Genomic DNA, 6,597 nt, shown 5'->3' with positions numbered 1-6,597 from the left:
ACATTTACCACAAATTAAAGTTATCTTATATTATTAGATATATTATTATAAAATATGCTTTGGTTAAGGAGTTATTGATACTTCAAGTGCAAAATGATGATATAAAACCATGATAAAAATGCACTTTTAAGTACTAATCAGTCACTTACAAGGATTGGTATAAGATGTTATCGTTTGCTCTCCACGCATATCACATTGCAGTAAGAACCTCAACAAGAACTACTCTATATGCTTTGGTATATGAAATGGAGGCGGTAATGCCTTTGGAAGTAGAAATCCCTTTGTTGAAGGTATTGATGGATTCAGAATTAGAAGAGGCTGAATGGGCCAAAGTAAGATATAAACAATTAAACCAGATCAATGAAAAGAGATTGGCTGTAATCTGTCATCACCAACTCTACTAAAAAAGGATGGCCAAGACATATGACAAGAAGGTTAGACCTCGCATGTTCCAAGATGGAGATCTAGTGTTGAAGAAACTATTGTCTTTACCAGGAGAAGATCAAAGCAAATGGGCTCCAAATTATGAAGGTCCTTATGTAGTGAAGAAGGCTTTCATAGGAGGAACTCTGAAGTTGTCTAGAATAGATGGAGAAAATCTAGTTAGACCTGTTAATTCTAACTCTGTAAAGAGATATTAGAATTAACACTGTAAAGAGATATTATATCTAATGTGTTCAGTTTTCTCCTAAAATGAATAAAGTGAAGTTTGGTCATGATTTCTTTGTGTAAAGAACCCCTTTTTCATTGCATTGATCTCACAACACTTAATTTATTTAGTTTCAAAAAAAATCTTGGAAGAATTGGCTTTACGTATGATTACAAGGAATGTATCACAAAATGTTCAAAGACGAAGTTTAAGCATTTCCCGTTAAGAGGTGACCAAACCAAACAAACCCCAAAGCTAACCCTAGGATAAAACCTTATCCCTGATAACATTTTGATTTGTATGGTTAAATGGTTAGGTAATCATCTTTATAATCACTCACATGTTTTTCTTTCGAGATAAGAACAAGGTTTATCAATCTTAACAATGTGCGTCTTGAAATGAGGATAGACCATCTTTGTCATCCCTTCACTTTCTAAAGATTTCATCCTTTGTAGTCCCCATTTGAGCCGGATTGAGTTTCTTCTTTATGAAAACCTGACTAAGACCATACCCCACATTGGGGGCAATGAGAGATCTTTTGTTAGAAAAGATGAAGACAAGTGAAGGAAAAAGAAAGGGATAAAGAATGGAAGCCCATCAATTAAGAAAAGGATAAGAAGAAAAAGGAGAAGGAATTTGAGCAAATTACAAAAAAAAAATAAAAAAAGAGAGAAGAAGACTTGGATTTTTGAAAGTAAAAACCCAACTCTTGAGGGCATCCAAAAAAAAAGTGAGAGAAGAAAACTTGGATCTTTGAAAGTCAAAACCCAACAATTGGGGGCATAAAAAAAAAGAAAAAAAGAAAGAAAAAAAGAAAAATGGGGGAAAGAGGAATAAAGATGTTACTATCCAATTTTTGACCCATGTTTTGATATATTTTTTTAAAATATATATATATATATATAAAAAAATAACAAGAAATAATAATAAGGGTTTACATATGGCGATAGAATAGAGCATCAGGGCTAAGGAAACAATATGTCAATGAGATAATTATTGAATCATATATAATTACTGTAATATAAAATATCATAGATATATGATTTGATTCGTGCTGGTTATGGAAAATAATCATTGTAATATAAAATATTATATATATAAGATTTATTGGTGTTGATTATAAAAAATAATCTCTACAATAATTTTTTGTAATATTTCTTTAAATACCCCAAACCTATCTTACCAAAACAGCCACCCCCCACCCGGCTTTGATTTTCTTTCTCCGAAAACAGCCGCCCCACTCCCATTGGCAGATACAAACTAGCCGACGGCTCACCCCTCCTATTGGATTTGGTTTCTTCTTCCTTCAGCCGAAGGTCCATATACGGTCCCCTCTCCCTCTCATCAACACAAAACCAGCGCCAGATCCTCCCTCACAAACCGAACCAATCTCTCCCCACCATTCAACCTCCAATAGCAGCGGCCAAATACCAGCCCCAGGTCAGCCACATGCCGGATGGAAACTAGAGTCGTTCTTCTTCGGTCTCTTCAACAACAATGACCATAGACCAGCCAAGACCGGTTACCTCTTTCAACCGGTCGGTCGCAGATCCACTCGTCATCAACGACCCAGCAGCGGCCATAGAAGACCACCAGCAGATGCGCAGCCGTTGGCAGAAACCCATTCGCCAGCCAGCCGCCTGAATAGAGAATGTTGGGAAAGCAAAAGAAAAGAATAGATCTGCAGAGAGGGAAGCAGACTTGAAACGGAGAAGAAGAAAAAAAATCGATTGAAAACAAAGAACAAAATTAAAATCAACTGCCTGTGTTGTTTTCATTTGTTTTGCAGGTCACCGCAGGCGCAGGGAGGCTAAGAAGAAGAAGTCGATCTAGATCCCCCTGTTTCTGGGGTTTTCTTGCGGTGGCGTGTGAACTCACGCGCCATCAATTTGGATAAAAAAATCCTTAAAAGACGAATATCTAAAATATTATTGGGAATAATTTGTTATTATTTACTATTAATATTTGGATAAAGAAACTTGGAGTGGTAAATATCTAAAATAATTTTCTAGGAATAATAAATCCGCACACATCCTTAAAAGAAATCTTGATTATAATCGAGGATATTTTAATTTTTTTTTCTCCATGATTTACGAGCTGTGAGAGTACAAAACACTAAGACAAAAATAGGCATTTAAAGCACCCTAGATTTCTAAATTTTTGTCCCTCCTTATTGTGATTTACGAGTTGCAAACTCTTGAAATACCAAGAAAAAAATGAACTTGTAAAGCACATTGAATCTCCTTAGATTTTTTTCTTAATCAAAAAAAGTTAGAATCAAACCGAGAAAAATTGATGGGATTAGAAAAACAACATTACTATAGCAATTATAAGACAAACCAAACACCAAACAGCAAACAGCTTACCTTATGTAGGGCGTACTACGGGTGTTAATACATTTCCTTTACGCAACCAGTCCCTTACCTTAGAATCTCTGAAAGACTAGTTAGGTTTTCTAGTAACCATAATACTAGGTGGCTACTCCCTTTTACACAAATAATAAAACTAAAAGACCCTAAAATCAATCGATGGTCGCCGCGACGCCGCGCTCTACTTGCAAGGATGCGACAAAAGAAAGAAGGGGATGGTTTGATAATGTTTTAAGACCAAGATAAGGATTCTTAAGCAAGCTTCTCCAAACGCAACCTACGAGACAGTTTCACAGAGAACAAAAGATAGAAGAAGAGTGGTCTTAAGTCTTTAAACACTTAAACACTATTGAGCCTTAAAAGCATCCTTTTCTTTTATAGCCTATAAATGTAGCCTATATTACAAGCCTATAGAAGTCTTTTATGATAAAGCACACATAATTAGGGTTAATAAACAATGGACTTATAACTCACAAAACTTAACAAGTGAGTGATAATCCGCTTTAGTCCATGCAAGAAAAGGGCTAACATGAGACATTTCCCTTTTCTACATTGCCTTTCAAATAAGTATTTAAAACCTATTGAAAAGATTAAATAGAAGGTCACCTTTGAAAAAAAAAACAAAACGCATTCCAGAAACTGATAAAATCCTCAATGGGAATTGCTTAAAAGAGTTTTCAATGTGTATGTTGAAAGTTTCAGTTGTCATGAATAAATTCAAGTCTTTTAAAGATTCTTTTTCAGGAAGGATTTTTATTTTTGTGCTGGAACGAAAACCAAAAAGCCCTTAATTTGTGAAAGACAAATTAAAGCATTGATAAGGGCATGATAAAAAAGCAATGACAAATCATGTATTTTTAGAAAAGGGTCACCTAATGGAAAAGGTCGAGGATTTCTTCCCTAAAAAATGATGGGTAGAAGAGACATCATAGGAAATGGATCCAGCATGCCATTCCTAGCATGTGAACAAGATCATATTAAGACAGAGTTTCAGAAAATTGAAGGTAAGTGATCGGACCTATGTTTCCAAACCAGGTAAGGATGCATACATAAGCATTGCATCAAACATTTTTGTTGATTTGTTACATGAAAAATCCTCAATATAGTCCAACAAGATTAGGGATAAAGAAAGAATCTTTGAGTTAATGAACTACAAAGAATCATGGTTGGGACCCTAGAACGGGAGAAAGACGAGATAAACCCTAACATTAGGGGAATCTTAAAGAAATAAGAAGATCAACGAAGAAGAGTCTTCAATTCAAACCCTATCATCGTGAAGAAGAAACATTTTTGGTTAAAGGGGATTGCCGGAAGGGATCTCAGTTTAACAACCACATGAAGATTTTAGCTTTGGTTGAAGTCGCTAGATGAGATTCCAGGTTGACCGAACTACACACAGGTTTTGGTTCTGGTTAAAGGTGATCGGTGAAAGAGATCTCAGTTTAGCCTAACCACATAGGAGTTTGGGTTCTGGTTAGAGGGGATTGGCGAAAGCAATCTCAGTCTATCCTAACCATACAGTTTTTTGGTTCTGGTTAGAGGAGATCGGCGAAGGGATCTCAGTTTAGCCTAACCACACACAGATTTTGGTTCTAGTTAAAGGGGATCGGAGAAGGGATCTTAGTTTATCTTAACCACACAGGAGTTTTAGTTTTGGTTAGAGGAGATTGGCGAAAGGAATCTTAGTTTATCCTAACCATATAGGAGTTTTGGTTCTGTTTAGGGGGGATTGGCGAAAGGAATTTCAGTTTAGCCCAACCACACGCAAGATTTTGGTTCTCGTTAAAGGAGATCGGTGAAAGGAATCTTAGTTTAGCCCAATCACACACAAGACTTGGGGTCTGGTTGAAGTTTTAGGTCAACCAAATTTTGAGAAAACCAGTTTCAAAAGATAAATTTTGTTTGTCTTTACAACACTTAATACGCAAAATCTTTGCTCCGTAAGCATTGTAAAGAGGGGGCAACTGTTGTAACTTATTTTTGGGTCCTCGCATAAAAAAAATCAAAAAATATTATCAAAAAATAATAGCAGTGAAAAGAGGATGCCAAAGCACCTAGAAAATGGTCAAACAATTGGTTGAGGAGGTTCAAAAATACAAAGATGAGAATTTGACAGTATATTATTGACTCGGTGAGAGCCTATTTGATAAAGAAAAATTTTATTTTAGGAAGAAAAGTACAAAATTGGATGTTTATGGACTCAATTAAATTTTATTGAAGGTTTAATTGAATTTATAAAGGGTTTGATTGCAAGAAAAATTTATTTTTAAGTCAATTTGGGTTTTAATTGAATTTATAAAGGGTTTGATTGCAAGAAAAATTGATTTTTAAGTCAATTTGGGTTTTAATTGAATTTATAAAGGGTTTGATTGCAAGAAAAATTGATTTTTAAGTCAATTTGGGTTTTAATTGAATTTATAAAGGGTTTGATTGCAAGAAAAATTGATTTTTAAGTCAATTTGGGTTTTAATTGAATTTATAAAGGGTTTGATTGCAAGAAAAATTGATTTTTAAGTCAATTTGGGTTTTAATTGAATTTATAAAGGGTTTGATTGCAAGAAAAATTGATTTTTAAGTCAATTTGGGTTTTAATTAGAAGAAATTAAAGTTCTGGGGTCGAATTATAATTTTTTAGAGTTGATTTGGTCAAATCAGAGGCTTAATTGCATATATATTAAAGTCTGGTGGTCAATTAGGGACTTGATTGAAGAAATTCAAAATCAAAGACCATAATGAAAAAGTGCGCAAATTGAAGGGCTGACCTGAAATTGGTTACATTTTGGCGCTAGTTTTTGTTTAAATGAAATGGCGTGTTTTGGTCAAAACGACGCTATTTCATGCATTTCACTAAAAAAAAAAAAGCAAACGGTGTCGTGTTGAACAGCACCATAAGCCTTCTTCTTCCCCTGGACGTGCAGAGGACAGGGAAAGAAAAAGCATTTCCCCCCCATTTTTATTTATCCTCTCTCTCCCCCAAAAAACCAATGACTCGACTTGTCCCTTCACTGACACCACCAGACCATCACTTCGAAAGAGCCATGCCCTGTAGAAGTAGGGGCGACTATGCAGTAGCCGCCCCCATACCACCATGCCCTATGACACGACTAAAAGGTAGCTGCCCCCATACCACCATGCCCTATGACACGACTAAAAGGTAGCTGCCCCCATACCACCATGCCCTATGACACGACTAAAAGATTGATATCTTCTTCCAAGTGCAGGAGTGTCGAAGTAATAAATAACCCGGTAAGACCGAGGTCGAACTACAACGAGGTTAAATGTATAAATTATAGATGATAATAACAACAACAACAACAATAATAACAATAACAATAATAATAGTAGTAGTAGTAGTAGTAGTAGTAGTAGTAGTAAAGAAAAAAAAGGAGAATAACAAGAAGAAGATGAGAACTTCGAGATAGAATATTAATGTAAGGATTAAACAATGATAATAACAAATGTCAAGGTTAGAGGTTCCACTAATAGTATGTCAAACAAGTATAGTATAAACTCTTATTATTCAATTGGAAACCACACATAAAGGAGGTTCCAATCAGATTATAGATTGTTAACATGATT

The 6,597-nt window shown here is 35.2% G+C and overlaps 1 pseudogene; it reads left to right on the top strand.

The window, feature by feature from the left end:
- The window catches only part of LOC105140294 (uncharacterized protein K02A2.6-like), a 3,020-nt pseudogene extending 2,379 nt beyond the window's left edge, over window positions 1-641 (top strand).
- The last annotated feature ends 5,956 nt before the right edge of the window (window positions 642-6,597 follow it).

Source organism: Populus euphratica, unplaced genomic scaffold (genome assembly GCF_000495115.2).
Source record: "Populus euphratica unplaced genomic scaffold, PopEup_1.0 scaffold238.1, whole genome shotgun sequence".
NCBI lineage: Eukaryota > Viridiplantae > Streptophyta > Magnoliopsida > Malpighiales > Salicaceae > Populus > Populus euphratica.
This window is presented reverse-complemented; position numbering and strand designations above follow the sequence as displayed.